We start from the raw sequence: 17818 nt of genomic DNA, 5'->3' as shown, positions 1-17818 counted from the left end.
GTGTAGGTACTGGGTTCGGATCCCAGTCGAGACATGGGTTTTTTAATCCAGATACCGACTCCAAACCCTGAGTGCTCCGCAAAGCTCAATGGGTAGGTGTAAACCACTTGCAACGACCAGTGATCCATAACGGGTTCAACAAAGGCCATGGTTTGTGCTATCCTGCCTGTGGGAAGCGCAAATAAAAGATCCCTTGCTGCCTGCCGTAAAAGAGTAGCTTATGTGGCGACAGTGGGTTTGCTCTAAAACCAGTGCCAGAATGATCATATGCTTGACGTCCAACAGCCGATGATAAGATAAAAAAATCAATGTGCTCTAGTGGCGTCGTTAAATAAAACAAACTTTACTTTACTGTTGTAAAATACGTTTTGACCTAAGCAATTTGATGATAATTTGTAAAGAAACTTTTTTTATTTACACTGGAATTTAAAAAAAAAGTAATTTAAGTTGGTATGGGCTTAGTATGTTTTTATATCAACTTTAAGTTTATTCATTGCAGTGCCAATTTATCAGTTCCCTTTTGGCGCGCGCACACACACACACACACACACACACACACACACACACACACACACACACACACACACACACACATACACACATATATATATATATATATATATATATATATATATATATATATATATATATCTTTAAAATACAGATATGATGTCAAATACGAAACTAAAGGTGTTAAGGAGATTGGTATTCTACCATCCCTGCAGAATATGAAAAGCAGAAACATGGGGAACTAACTCTATTGTAATGTTACAATGTTTATAAACTCATCATTGAGCTTGAACAGGATAAAACAGATATCCAATTAAGATTCAAGCACGCTGTCCTGGGCGTACACACTCCCTTGGCTAACTGAGCTATCTGCCACGGATAGGGTTTAGTTGTTTGTTGTTTGTTGTTTTGTGGTTAGCGAGAAAGAAGTCGGTGTAGAGGTCATAGGCATTTCCACCCAGTACATAATGTCGATAACAAGAAAACTATAAATTTAATAATACTAATTTTATTGTTACATTATTTAAAAATCATTTAGTTTCATTTTCATTTCAATTTATTTTCGTGCTTATATCCAGTTAGTTCAAGCACGCTGTCCTGGACACACATCAGCTATCTGGACTGTCTGTTCAGGACAGTGAGTTAGTTGTTAGTGGTTAGTGAGAGAAAAGAGGGTGTAGTGGCCTTACACCTACCAACTGAGTCGTTAAAACTAGCTCTGTGTGGGAGCCGGTACCGGGCTGCGAAACCTGTACTAACCAGCCTTGTCTCCGATGACACCACCGAGGCCGGTATTAAAAATCGATATGGACACTTTAACGTTATACAGTGATATTATTGTTATTTTATTAAAATGCAATATCAACATCAATTAAATTCAATTATACAGATAATATTATCCATTATTAAACATGCGATATCGACGCTTTAAATTTAATAATGCTGATAATATTATCACATTATTAGAAACCAAAATCGACATTTAAAATGCAATTATTATTTAATATTATTGCCACATTATTAGAAAGCAACATCATGAATTTACATTTAATAATACTGATATTATTATTATTAACCTTTTTTTTTAAAAAAGAAGCGATATCGTCGCTTTAAATTTAATAATACTGATAGTATTGTTAAACTGTTAAAAAAGTGACATTAACATTTAAAATTTAATAATACTGATCTTATTGTTAAACTGTTAAAAAAGTGACATCAACATTTAAAATTTAATAATACTGATCTTATTGTTAATTTATTTTTAAAACGTGACATTGGCACTTTAAATTCAATAATACTGATATTATTATATTAAAAAGCGACATCACCACTTTAAATTTACTAATACTGATATTAGTGTTAATCTATTTTAAAAAAGTGATATCGACACTTTAAATTTACCAATACTTACATTGTGACATTATTATTTTTTAAAAGATGGTGACACGGTCTCTTTAAATTTACTCACACTGGTGTGATTGTTTTCACAGCTCGCTGCACCTCGGGAGCTGAGGAGGGAGAGCAGTTTGTTCCAGAATTCGCCGCTAACAGTGAGTACACGGATGTTTTTAAAGGCACATTGTCCACTTCATACCAGGTGTGCGGGTCGTAACCCAGTGGTAAAGCGCTAGTTTGAAGCGCGGTCGGTCTAGGATCATTCCCTATTTCAGCTAGTGCACAACAGCTGGTATATCAAACACCGTGGCATGTGTTATTCTGTCTGTGGGATGGTGCATATAAAAGATCCCTTGTTAATAACGGACAAATGTAGCGGATTTCCTCTTTAAGACTATATTTCAAAAGTATCCAACGTTGGATGTTTTAAATGTCCAATATATATTATATAAAAACACCACCCCCAACAGTGCGGTAGTTTATATACGTGTTTTTGTGTGTGAGACACAATATGTCAGAATTATTAAATGTTTGATATCCAACAACCGATAATTAATAAATCAGTGTGCTAATTTTCAACTTCTCTCCGCCAAACGCTATGCAACAAACACTAAAGGCAAAATTCACACTCAAAATAATCTACACTTAACACTACTCTCTAAACTAAACCAAGAAGCAACAAATTAAAATTAAAAAAGCAGATTAAAAAGGATGCACTCTCTACGTCTAAGTCGTGTTCTATCCCCGGGATCTAGCGCCTTACCCCTCTCACACCACGTGTTAGTTCCCGTCTGTCGACTTTGGCCGACCTCCACACAGACACGGAATGCTTTGCCAAAATACGCAACAAGCCTCTGGTACGGACCACTGACAGGTTAATGTCGGGACACGAGCGACTGACACATAAAAACAAAATGACAGAATATCGATGGGGGATGGGGCATTGAATTATAACCTTACCAAATATGAAAAGGATCCCAATAAAACACACAGCCCCTCGCCAAAAAACAACAACAAAAACACCCCCCCCCCAACCCAATAACCAAAAAACAAAAACAACTAACAAAAAACAAAAGAAAACAACTCAACAAAAAAACAAAAACAAAAACTCCCACAACATTCAAAAAAAAACAAAAAAAAAGAAAAAAAAAAAAAAAAAAAAAAAAACCCCCCCCCCCCAAAAAAAAAAACCCCAACAAACAACAAAAAACAACCCCAAAAAACCCCAACAACACCCAACCTACCTCACTCCAACCCACCTCACCCCCCCCCCCAAAAAAAAAGCCACCGAAAACCCCCACCACAACCCCAATCCAACAACAAAACAATAACCACAACTAAAAAGCCACCCCCACCCCCCAAAACAAAAACAAAAACAACCCAACCCACCATCAAGATCTCCCAAACAAAACACCAAACCAAACAATAACAAAAACTAACAAAAGCCTAAACTCCCAGATACCCCCCCCCCAAAAAAAAAAAAAAAAAAAGGAAAAAAAAAAAGAAAGAAAATCCCCACAAAAAAGACAACAAAACAAACAAAAACAAACAAACCCAACGGAAGAAAATAAATATTAATACATTTAAAATTTACCATCGATAGATAGATGACTTGACATCTGAAATACAAATAGAAGCATTCCAGTATTCGGTGGTGTCGTGGTTAAGCTATTGGACATAAGACTGGCAGGTACTGGGTTCGCAGCCCGGTACCGTCTCCCACACAGAGCGAGTTTTTAACAACTCAGTTAGTAGGTGCAAGACCACTAAACCCTCTTCTCTCTTACTAACCACTAACTACTAACATACTGTCCTGGACATACTGTCTAGATAGTTGAGGTGTGTACCCAAGACAGCGTGCTTGAATTTCAGTTGGATATAAGCACGAAAATAAGTTGAAATGAATGAATGAATTCATAAAATAGGTGAAAGATACACTCCTTTCCGATCTATTTTTAGTACTTTTTCCTTTATTCTTCCTTTCTTTGTTTTGGTTTTCTCGATTTTAGTATAATATCAATAAACCCGACTTCGACACCCGAGTAGGTTGAGTAAAAGATTACGAAGATATCCGAGAATTCCCGAAGACAAAAGAGAAGCCAAAAACACTGACAGACTTAAATACATTATATTCCCAGAGACGAGAACAAGCGAAAAACCAATTCTCTCAGTCTGAAATAGACACCGTGGGGCGTCTTCGTGACCTTTCGGCTATTTCCGGAATGTCGGTTTTTAAAATAAATGTATCAAGAAGATAGGTGAACAAAATTTCAACAATTTCGGATCGATGTTTAAGAACCTTTCTTATTTCTTTACCCTCACAGCGTTTTCTTTATTTTTCGCTCCAATCTTTTCAAGGAAGACTTTTGTAAGAATTCCATGAACTTTAGAGATTGGGGTAAAACAATTCTACGGTAAATACGAGAAGAAAAGAAATTTATTCTGGATAGACGTGAAAAGCAACGGTTTCTTAATGACACGTTTAAAGAGTTTGCTTCTCTGTGCCGAAGAATGCATGGTGTGACCTTTGATACAACCTCGTGCTCCAGATACAAGGTACATTGATATAACTCGGTAGATAGAATCTTACAAAAAAGACAAAAAAAAACCCAACAAAAAAAACCCCAACCAAACAAACAAAAAACAACAACTCCAAAACAACAACCCCCCCTACCCCCCAAACCCCCCCCACAAAAAACCCCACGCCCCCCCCCCCCCCAAACAAAAAAACCAACAACAAACAAAGAGTACGAGAAAAATAGCAAAACACCCCAAAACAAAGAAGAAAAACGTGGATACAAACATTGTATAAAAATTCAGTTTCAGCTGTAATCCAAAATGGACCTATATCAGAAAGTTTTAAGTTATACAGAGGCTGCAGACAAGATGATCCGTTATCGCCCTACATTTTTATAATATGTACAGAAATACTTGCCATTTTAATAGGCAATAACAAGAATATTAAGGGAATTATATTGATGGAGAAGAATATCTTATTTCGCAGTATGCAGATGATACTACTTTTATTTTGGATGGACTCCTGAGTCACTGTACGGCACACTTACTACTCTAGACTGCTTTGCAAAGATGTCAGGTTTGAAGCTAAATTATTCTAAATCAAAAACAATATTGATTGGCAGAAAAAATTATCAAATGAAGTCTTGCATCATACCAGATGGAAATTAGAATGGGGTTCAACTAAGTTTACTTTATTGGGAATTCGCTTCTTTTTAAATTTAAAAGATATAGTTAAAGATAACTTTGAACCAAAAATAGTAGAAATGGAAAGTACAATAAAAATCTGGAGTGCACGAAAATTGACGTTATTAGGCAGACTCACCGTCTTTTTTACCTAAAATAATAAATTTACTAATCTCATTACAAACTCCATCTTAACAACTAGTCCAAAAGTTAAATAAAATACTTTTTAGTTTTATATGGGAAAATAAACTAGAAAAAATAAAACGTGAAACTATAATTCAAGATTATCAAAACGGAGGATTAAGGATCATTAATATTTCAATCTATATATCAGCCTTAAAATCAACATGGATAAGAAGACTACTTGCAAATCGTTCAAAATGGATACATATTTTTCCATCCATCACAACTGTATCAATACATGATTTAATTATATATGGGGATCAATTTGTTAGTAAAAAAATGCAAAATATAAATAATCCTTTTTGGAAAGACGTTCTTGAAAGCTGGAGAAAAATTCAATCTGAAGAAATCACTGGATGTAGAGAAGACATAGTTGGTATCAATATTTGCTACAACAGTAAAATATTAAAGGATTAAAAAAAACTATTTTCTACAAAAAGTATGCCGAAAAGGGAATTATTTTTATAAATGCTTCAATTGGTGTATATGGCGGCTTTCTAACTGTTGACGAATTTATGGTGAAGTATGATATAATAACGATTATTTTTAGATTATACGTGTTTAATTAAATCAGTAAAATGTTTTATTGAAAAATATGGAAAATTAAATTGTCAAACTCTGGATTTTTTCCCTAATTATAAACCAGTTTATCCCCAAAATTTAAAGCAGATTTTGAAAGAGAAACAAGGTTGCAAGGAACAAAATAAACTGCTATGCAATATACCAAAAGTTCCAAAATCACAATTAAAATATCAGGAAAAAAGTTTTAACTATTCATTAAAGGGACACACCCTAGTTACGTTTATTTGTTAACCATTACGGCGTTGTTTTTCGCTATTAAACCCCATTTTTCACAAATAAAATTGCACTTTACTTACATTTTATTATTTAGAATACACATTTCCATTCACCTGAAGTGCTTTTTGCTAATCCCGATGTTTGTAAAACCACGAAATGCATTTTTTCACAAGACGTGTTGTCGAGAAAAAACCGTTAAGCAAGCGAGGTCCAATCTATTTTTAAAGGGGATATTTCCATTTCAATGTCACAGACGTTGGTATATCACGTGACCGTTATCATTTTGGTTCGGTTTGTTTTCTCGTGCACGGTTCGCGCAATCAACATCCGATTTGTTGTTGTTCATTTGTGAGATTTTTCTTCACAGTTCGTGAACATTTTCAGTAACAATAAAGTTCAGACAAGTAAGTGTCTCAATACAAAACGTTACAAACCCTTAAAACCAATAATTTTGCTAACCAGGACAGAACAGTTGGAACATGTCCAGGAGAGATGAAACGAACGCGCCCCAAGTCTGTGAAATTTGTCGTGACGTAGGCATTGTTGTGCTTCGAGCGACATCTACCGGTGACATCAGAATACTAACTTTCAAAATTATTTCAAGCAATTGGGACATGGGTATTCCCATGGTATTTATCGATATAAAACCTGCTTTTTCACTCCATTTGATAAAAACGTGATCTAAGTGTGTTACAGGTTTGTAGATTAACCAAATTATAATTTATTTTCGCTGGATGGAACTAGGGTGTGCGGCTTTAAGGGAATGGAAAATATATTATAGCATACCCTTTAAATGTACCAGAAATACAACTTTGCGGTGGTTTCAGTATAGAATATTGCATCGAATACTCGCAACTAACCAATTTTTAAAATATACTATTCACTATATAGATACCAATAAATGTACTTTCTATAATCTGCTGCCAGAGACAATGGAAGGCTTATTTTATGATTGTCATTTTGTTAAAGAACTATGAAAATCTATTGCAAATTAGATAACAAATACTTTGGGTGAACATATTACTTTTGATAAACATATCGTTATCTTAGGTTTGCATAACGAACAAAACGGCAGTGTAGTAAATTGGATGATTATTAATATAAAATATTATATTTATTCTATAAAAGTGCAAACACAAAAGTTGAACTTAGATCATCACAACGGACAATTAAAAACAAATTAGAAATTCAAAGATATTCTGCTTAAAATTTGTGAATACGAATATTTAAAAAAATACTGGAAGAAATGGTACAATTTATTTATTAACAATTTTACATGAAATGTTTCAACTGTAGTTTAACATGATGGCTTAGAGACGAACATTAAAAGAGAAAACTTGCTGCACCGTTATTCTTTTCTGTCTCTTCTGATATTTCTCCCCCCCCCCCCCCCGTTCTTTTAGCTCTCAGAAATAATTAAAACTAATTACTGACATGTATGAAAACTGATGTACATGAATATTGGAGAGGGGGGGGGGGGGGGGGGGTGAGTAGGTAAGTGGATGAGAAAGTTTTTGAAAGCAGTATATGTTTTAATGATGAACATTGTGTACATGTAAATATTCTGTATATATATGAAATATATTTAAAATATTTGTAAGTCAGTGAGCTCAGGGCTCCTCAACCCTGGCACTACCAAGTATTTCTGGGGACAATAAAATTTACTTTAAAAAAACCTCCAAAAAACCCCAACAAAAACTAAAAACGAAAACCCCCCACCCCCCAAAAAAACCCCTTCCCAAAAAACAAAAAAACAAACAACAAAAGAACCCCACCCCAAAGCAAACAAATACATAAAAAGGTTAACAACGTTTGTGAAAGATTGTTTGATGTAGTTGCTTCTAAGTTAATTAATTAATTAATTAATTAATTAATAATACTAGAAACAACAAATAAAATAAATAAATAAATAAATACAAAAATTAAAATAAGCAACTATAGCTTATAAAAATTATTTTTAGAAAAAAAAGAATTACCGGACTATCTCGTGTAGACGTACACACTACTAATTATGATAATACACTGACCTATTTCTGAACTGATAAGCAAATACAAACACTATTAAACAGAAGGTAGCCACTGATGATGGAATATATATATATATATATATATATATATATATATATATATATATATATATATATATATATATATATATACGTTTAATAGTCTAAAATCACGTGTCAGAGATGGTTCTAGTTTGTTTACTACACATAAAATGCTGAATTCTCAAGTATGTGTGCCACGCCCATCCCCATAACCGCTCTTGAATGTTTATTAACATGCGATATTGACAGTCGTGATAACAAAGTGTAAACATTTAGAGATGTTAATAATTTAATCAACACGTTTACACAGTTTCAGTCGGTGGACGCATTGGGTTTTTTTCTGGTCCTAAGTAGTGCTCCACGACTGATACATTAACAACCGTGGTATATGCTGTCCTGTCTGTGGAAAAGTGCATATAAAAGATCACTTGCTGTTAATGGGAAAATGTAGCGGGTTTCCTCTGATGACTACATGTCAGAATTACCAAATATCTGACATCCAATAGCCAATGATTAATTAATCAATGTGCTCTAGTGGTGTCGTTAAACAAAACAAACTTTCTTATTACACAGGCGTATGGACACACACACACACACACACGCGCACGCACACACGCACGCACGCACACACACAGACACGCACACACAGATACATACACACACATACACCACTGGCGGATTCAAATATGTGTCTCAGGGGTTTGACGTGGCCTTTTTAATGACCTATTTTGTTTTTTAAAAATTCATCATCCCCAAGATGCATCACTTAATTGCCCTGACCATGTCTCCGAAATATTGCCAATAAAGACATTGCATTTTGTTGGGTACCCAGCCATGTTGGCATCAGGGGTAATGAAAAGGCAGATTCAGCTGCCAAGTCTGCTTTGGATTTGCCTCACGCCGGGTTGGTGTACCTTATACTGATTTTAAATATTGTATCAGCCAATTTATCTTTTCCGCTTGGCAACGTGATTGGGACGGTGAGGTTGCGAACAAGCTTCATGCTATCAAGCCAGTCTTGGGAGAGTGGCAGTCCTCCTATAGACAGTGCAGGAAGGATGAAATAGTCTTGTGTCGTGCCCGCATCTGTCACACTTACTTAACCCATTCATTTATCTTGAAGAAAGATCCTCCGCCTCAGTGTGAGCACTGCCAGTGTCTTCTGACTGTGCGACACATTTTGGTGGAGTGTAAGCAGTTGTCAGCAACTCGAAAGATATATTTGGACAAACAAATGTGATGGAATCATTTCGATTCCATCCAGAACTTTTATTGCAGTTTTTACGAGATACTGAATATTATTCTAAATTTTAATTATATTTATCTGTGATATTTGTATTTTTACACAGTCCTTTACACTGTGTTTTTATTGACCTGTTGAATTTTTATATTGATGTTGTTCATCACATTGGGTTTACATTTACCATAGTTTGACACCCAATAGCCGATGTATTTTTCGTGCTGGGGTGTCGTTAAATATTCATTCATTCATTCATGTCTCCGAAACCGTACAGAACTCGCTCCCGTTGGAAGCTCGGCTCATTTGGAACATTTAAATTCCACACACAAAGTTGCCATTAACCAGTAGGGGGAAAATGTGCCTTTAAATGTGCTGTGTATTTCGGCTGTGTCGCCTCGGCGGTTTAAATAAAACAAAAGCGCCGATCTGAAGGTCGACGGTGTTTGCCATCTCACGCACACTCGCCGTGAAGTATTTATTAAATCGTCTATAGCATCCCCTCGACAAACAGATACACCTCGGCAGGAATGTGTCAGGCTAAACTGCGGACCCGTCGTTGATGTTTTGTCGGTCGATACAAAGCTCGGACAACGCGGCTCCGCCTTCTGTGAATAATTTAGAGGAGGGACGGGGAAGGGCGAGATATAGTGGAGCGATAGAGTGCACGTTTGTGGTGTGACAGGTTACAGGATCGAGCGCCTGCAATAGGCTCGTTTTGTTTTTCTCTCCGTCTGTTAACAAAAGTTGAAAATAAATTTTCATTTGATAATTCTAAGTGTTTAGTTAAAGATTGTTTGCTTGACGACAGTGCTAGAGGCGGGCCTAGGATTTTAAAAAGGGGAGGGGTTTATTATATCAAAATTTGTTTTGTTTAACGATACCACCAGAGCACATTGATTTATTAAATTAATCATCGGCTATTGGGCGTCAAATATTTGGTAATTTTGACATACAGAGAGGAAACCCGCTACATTTTCACATTAGTATGATATTTTATATGCACCATCTCATAGACAGGATAGCACATACCACGGCCTTAGATGTACCACTTGTGGTGCACTGGTTGGAACAACAAATAGCTCAATGGGCCCACCGACGGGGATCAATCCTAGACTGACAGTGCATCAGGCGAGCGCTATACAACTGGTCTCCGTTCCGCCAAACACAAACACTAGTCAAAGGCCGTAGTATGTGTTGTCCCGCCGCTGGGAAAGTGACTATAAAAGATTCCTTGCTGCTAATGGAAACATGTAGCGGGTTTCCTCTAAGACAATATCTCAAAGTTATCAAATGTTTGCCATCCAGTTGCGGATGATTAATATATCAATATGATCTAGTGGAGTCGTTATGCAAAAAACTAAAAACTTTACTGTGTTTTTTTTTTTTTTTTGTTGCAACGTACAAATTCGTTTTTCGTCATATGAAAGCGCTGAAGGAAGAAAAAAGACATGTTTTGCTTAACGAAGCACTCAACATAGGTTTATTTGTGGCTATATGGCGTCTATCAAAAGCTTTGAAGTCGGATCACGTCAAACCAAATTAGTCCGACTCCCTGTCCCAAATGTGTAGCTATTTTAAAATGTGTTCTGGAAAAAAACATCGTTATTAATATTACATTTTTTACTAACATTTTCTTGTTTACAATATGAACATCTCTATAACTAATGCATTTCTTGACATCATAATGTTTTGTAGTATATAAATATCAATTCATGTCTAAAATTGTGCATACAAATTTGTTATTTCTTCCAACCACCAAATAAAATTTGAAATGATTCATCCAAAGGCCGTTCCAAAAGTATTTATCCGTATAATGCTTTATACTAGAAACATGTATGAGGTAAGATATTGTCTGTAAAGACAGGGAAAGGCAGAATGTGTGTTTATTTTGTTGGGGAAGTTTTGCTAGAGCTGAAAACTCTTGATAGTCGCTTTAAAAATGGCGCCAAGACTGCATCAAGGCGGATGACATCCGGTAAAAGTGAAAACACACGAGATTTATTGATATCAGGGCTTCTAGATTATGGTAGCCCAACTCCCATGGCTAGTGATATTCAGTGTTGGGCTAGTAAATATCTACTATTACCATGTCCGACGGCTAGTGAAAAAAAGTTGTCAAATGCTGCATTTAAGTCTATTTTGTAAATATGAATATCCTTTCCCCACTCCTACCTCCCGAATCTTAGTGTTTTTAAGCTATATCTCCATCTTTAGGTGACATATCTGATTATTACTATTAGTAAAGTAGGGCTAGTGGATTTTTAATCATGGCTAGTAAATTTTCGAAATTACTGATCACATGGCTAGTGGATTTTATACAACCATTCTGGAAGCCCAGCAGATTAGTGTTTTACATTGGTATAACTAAGTGCTAGACGTAGCCCAATGGTAAAACACTCGCCTGATGCGCGGTTGGTATAGGATCGATCCCCGTCGGTGGGCCCATTTCCCGTTCCAGCCAGTGCACCACGACTGTATATCAAAGGCCGTGGTATGTGCTATCATGTCTATGGGATGGTGCATGTAAAAGATCCCTTGCTATTAATGGCATTTTTTTTAACAGGTCTCCCCTCTAAGACTATACGTCAAAATTACCAATTGTTTGACATCCACTAGCCGATGATTAATAAACTCTATTGGTGTCGTTAAACAAAATAAACTTTGACTTTTTATCAGGAAGCGAAATTTCACCTTTAAATGTCTCCTAATAATTTTTAAGATAATTGCTTTCAGCATCCAATGGATTATCTCACATAGCTAAAATCTGAAGGTTGCTAGTTTGAAAAAAACCACATGTGACTGAAATTAAAACCTCTTTACACGGAGAAGTCTTCTGATTAATGGCGCAAAAAAGACACAAATCTGACATCGCCATCATTATTATAAATGGCGGACGCTGCCACGTTTGGAAATTCAACCCACGTGACCGACGCATGAGTACTATTAGCTAAACACCTATCTCTTTATGTCAGGCCAAGTATTTGTTCTGGAGAGGAAAACTGGAATTTATTGACAGCATACTGGCTTTTTAACCACGTGTGCCTGGTTAAGGATGGAATTTGAAGAGTAAAACAGTACTGGGATATTATTTAATAAGGCAATGCAGAGTATAATTAACCCGTGAAGTGTACATGTAAAAAAACTATAATTTTCTTGATATGTTATTAATGTACACATTGTGATGTTGAGATGAATATAAACAAATAATAATAATAATAATAATAATTATCATCATCATCATCATCACCATCATCATCATCATCACCACCACCACCACCACCATCATAATCATCACCACCACCACCACCATCATCATCATCACCACAACCACCACCATTATCATCATCATCATCATCACCACCATCATAATCATCATCATCATCATCATCATCATCATCACCACCACCACCACCACCACCACCACCACCACCACCATCATCATCATCATCCTCATCATCATCATCATCATCATCACCACCACCACCACCACCACCACCACCACCACCATCACCACCACCACCATCATCATCATCATCATCATCATCATCATCATCATCATCATCATCATCATCATCATCACCACCACCACCACCATCATAATCATCATCACTATCATAATCATTATCATCATCAAATTAGATTCAAACAGGCAAAGTATAGTAAACATTCTTGTAAAGGGTGTATACTACTAAATCAAATCCCATAGACGACAATAGTAACATATGTGGCTAAAACTTCTACCTGCAGCGTAACAATCGACATAAACACCATGGATATAAACAATACCACCCCTCACCCTTAAAGTGAATGGGAAAAAAAATTGGGGTCAAGCTTCATAGGGGGAGGGGTGCGAACGAATTCCCTTCTGGGGATTAGTTTTCTTTTTATCAGTTCTTAAACTAAACAAGTAAATAATAACTATATTCACTATCAAACGAACCCATTATTTCTCGTTCCAGCTAGTGCACCACGACTGGTATATCAAAGACCGTGGTATATGCTATCCTGTCTGTGGGATGGTGCATATAAAATATCCCTTGCTACTAATTGAACAAATGTAGCGTGTTTCCTCTCTAAAACTATATGTCAAAATTACAAACTGTGACATCCAACAGCCCCGATGATTAAACAATCAATGTGCTCTAGTGGTGTCGTTAAACAAAATAAACTCTTTAACCTTCTGGGACACCCCCCCCCAACAAACGAAACAAACAATTAGAGACGCCCCTATTAATATATTGAACTGAACTTGTATCGGTTGCACAGTGATAAAATGCTAAAGTTTGTTTTGTTTAGCGACACCACTAGAGCACATTAATTTATTAATCATCGGCTAGTGGATCTAATCCTGGTGTGCTGTTTTCAGAGGAAACCCGCTACATTTCCCATCAGCAGCAAGGGATCTTTTTGATATATTCGTCTCCAGATAAAGTTTGAAATTTGAGATTCATAGGTGATAATACAATTTTTTATTTCAAACAAGAGACAAAATTTTAGTCAGAAATACCATAAAGTGTTGATAGCGGACAAGTACATACACTTTTTAAAGAAAATAAACTATAATACAAAATAAATAAATTAAACAAAAAAGTAAATAAATAAATAAAACTAAATATGTAAATAAATAAATAATAAAATAAATAAATATAAATATAAATGAATAAATAATAAATAAGAATAAAAAATAAGCAGAAGTAAATAAGTTAGTAAATAAATAAATAAATACATAAATAAATAATAATAAATAATGAATAGAGAAAAAACGATTCAGTTAAAATGAAACAAAAATACCCCCCCCCCCCCCACACACACACACTTAAAAACACCCCAACAAAACATTTAATCTTTGACCCCAATTATTCACATCACTACTATTATTAGTTTTTCTAATAAATAATAAAATAAAAAACACCGCCCGAAAAACACTTCAGTTTCGTTATATGTAAATTTAACGCAGCGAAAATCAATTTTACTAGCTGAAATTATTAGCACGCTATAAGAAGTTGACGCGACCATGTTGAGATCGGTTTGTAGCTTGATGAGAATAAACGAGTCGGACACTTTACCTTGAAATTTCCCATTTATAACCGAGCTGGTCGCAGGTGCGCCAAACATTCTCGCCGTTCAGATTGCTTTATTTGCGGGTTGCCGCTCTAGCGCAGCTGTGTCTAATGGCGATGCGAGACCTGCGACGACTCTATCATTGGTCAAGACAGGTGTCCTGGGCATTGTTAGGCGAGATAATTAAACAGAGACTCATGCAAATGTGGCCAATAGGTCAGCTAGCCTAACTCCCGCCGCGAGCGCGAGAGCACCCAAGACACCTCATTATTCTGCAATGGTTCACGGATAACACGTGGGGTCGTGTTTTCGTGCTTGTATCCAATTAAACGTTCAAGCACGCTGTCGTGGGCACACGTTTTTCACCTATCTGAATCGTCTGTTGTCCAGGAGGATGAGAGTGAGAATGGGAAAGAGAGAGAAGAAAGAGAGAGAGAGAGAGAGAGAGAGAGAGAGAGAGAGAGAGAGAGAGAGAGAGAGAGAGAGAGAGAGAGAGAGAGAGAGAGAGAGAGAGAGAGAGAGATTTTATTTCTACTAACAAGACCTTTTTGTTTAATCATATTTATATATACCTACCTTTGAAGCCCAATAGCCGATGCTTATTTTTGTGCTGGGGTGTCGTTAAACATTCATGCATTCATTCCCGTCACAACAGAAGCTATGTGTATACTTTTAATGCTAAGATAATCAAACAAACACCATTTGAATAAAGATGTAACATCTTTGAACCATGTCAATATCGCCACTGTTGAAAAATGACCCCTCCCAAATTTTCCACTTTTTTCAAAACAGTTGACAATGTGATTCCAAGATATTTGTGAAATAAAACGGTTAGGAAAGCTGAACTATATTTCTCTGAATAATACTGATCATGTTATAATTATGTTAAATAATGGTATATTGTTACACTTTATATATCAGTTGAAATTTCGTATGCCCATTTGATAGTTTTGTAGTAGTAAAAATATCAATTATTTATTTTACCAGGAATATTATTTATGGTATTTTACCAGGGATATTATAATATGGACTAACTTTCGTATGCTCAATTGACAGTTTTGTAGTAGTAAAAATATCAATTATTTATTTTACCAGGAATATTATTTATGGTATTTTACCAGGGATATTATAATATGGACTAACTTTCGTATGCTCAATTGATAGTTTTGTAGTAGCAAACATATCAATTATTTATTTTACCAGGAATATTATTTATGGTATTTTACCAGGGATATTATAATATGGACTAACTTTCGTATGCTCAATTGATAGTTTTGTAGTAGCAAACATATCAATCGATTTATTTTACCAGGAATATTATAATATGGACCATCAATACACATTTGGCGTTACACCCGTCGACCTTTCACAATCGAACTAATATCTAAACCACAGCACATGAAACATAAAATATCATCAACCAGTATCATTTATGACGGAAACTTATGTTTCTAAAATATTTGTAATATAATAATAAACAAACGTGCAGCTTTGCTGAAAAATAAAATATTCGTGAACAAATGAGTTTTGCACATATTATCAAACAATAAAGCCATAATTTATATATCTCTTTTGAGCTATTGTCTATACAAAATAGCAAGGCATTATATGTATATCAGTATTATATTAAAGAAACAAAATTGATAATATACAATGACCTATTTGTTCACTATCTCATATCACCTCAGTGGACCCATTCTCTGATTTTGTTTTCCCCATCGCACCCAGTAGTACACTGGATGGTGTATTAAATGATGTGGTATGTGCTGTCCTGCCTGTGAGATGGGATCCCTTGCAATTAATGGGAAATGAAGCGGGTTTCCTCTGAAATCATGTTTGAAAAAATTGCCAAATGTTTTACATCCAACAGTCAATGTGCCACAGTGGTGTCGTTAAAAAGAAGAGAAAATTTAACTTTGTTCCCTATCGGTAAATATATGAACAGTGCATGTCAGAACTGTAACACTGAGCACGAGATTTGATTTTAAGACTCTGTACGTATGTAGTATTGAATACAACTTTATGTATTTGGTTCTAATTAGTAATTATTTTGATATGCAATTTCATTTGTAAACAAACATAATAATTCTGCATAGTACTGCAAAAGTGAAAGTTGCAAGTGATGGCATAATGTAACAAAAGAACTTCAATTAAATAATTAATCTTGGGATAATATGTAATATATTTTGCTAATATTAGTCTTATTTGCATAAAAAAACACATGAATATCAATTCAATTCAATTCAATTCAATTCTAATGATACATCTTTTAAAACAGTCTAAGATTAAAGTTTGTCTCTGATTTAACGACACCACTAGAGTACATTGATCAGTTAATCATCGGCTATTGGATGTCAAATATTTGGTGATTTTGACACAGTGTGTCTTAAAGAGGAAACCAGCTACATTTTTTCATTAGTAGCAAGGGATCTTTTATATGCACCATCAACAAAAAGAATAGCACATAGCACGGCCCTTGATATACCAGTTGTGCTACACTAGCTTGGACGAGAAACAGCCTAATGGGCCCACGGACCAGAATCGATCCCAAACCGACCGCGCATCAATCGAGCGCTTTACCACTGGGCTACGTCCCGCCCCTTCTTTTAAAATTGTCTAGTAATTATTTACATTTGAACTATAATGATGCTGAAAATGTTACATTCCTGACGTGATAATTTATGGAGTCTGTGAAATGAAGAATCTTGTCATCACAGCTCTACTTATTCTAATAAGCTCTGTCCGGTGCTAGTTTTGTTTTAGTAAAGTAGTCTGGGAGTGGCAGTCCTCTTTGTGGCGGTACAAGAAGGATAAAATCTCCAGTAAAGGATCTCCTCGGGAGTGGCTGTCATCCTATAGGCGAGGCGCTAGATAGAGATTCGTGGAATCAACCACTATTTTGCCAAATAACCATTCGACTCTGAATTGTGCAGACATAACTGGCCCTGGACATATATTTCGGTTTTGTCGTTCTAATTCAGAATACAGTATATCCATTTGTGCTGTAACAGGTATGAAGAGAAATTGTCACAGAATCTTCAGCATCTTTAAAAGATATTGTATTGTGCCTTATTTCTACACAGCAGTGACCCCCTGAAAATACCTACCCCTTGCTATTATTTAGAAGGAGAAAGTCATATATATATATATATATATATATATATATATATATATATATATATATATATTTATTATATATAAAAGTTTTATTACCCATATGGGCTCAAATATACTGGGTAATATTTTTTCGATCTCTGCACAGTGTGCAGATTGCTTCTACAGCCACTGATTGGCTGGCTTAAAAATCACGATGTTTGGTTGGTTGCTTGTCATGGCCGGAACTTCACTTTCATTCATATAATGTTTCCATTCATGAGTCAGA

The sequence above is a fragment of the Gigantopelta aegis genome, chromosome 11 (genome assembly GCF_016097555.1).
Source record: "Gigantopelta aegis isolate Gae_Host chromosome 11, Gae_host_genome, whole genome shotgun sequence".
Taxonomy (NCBI): domain Eukaryota; kingdom Metazoa; phylum Mollusca; class Gastropoda; order Neomphalida; family Peltospiridae; genus Gigantopelta; species Gigantopelta aegis.
Note: the sequence above shows the minus strand (reverse complement) of the source record.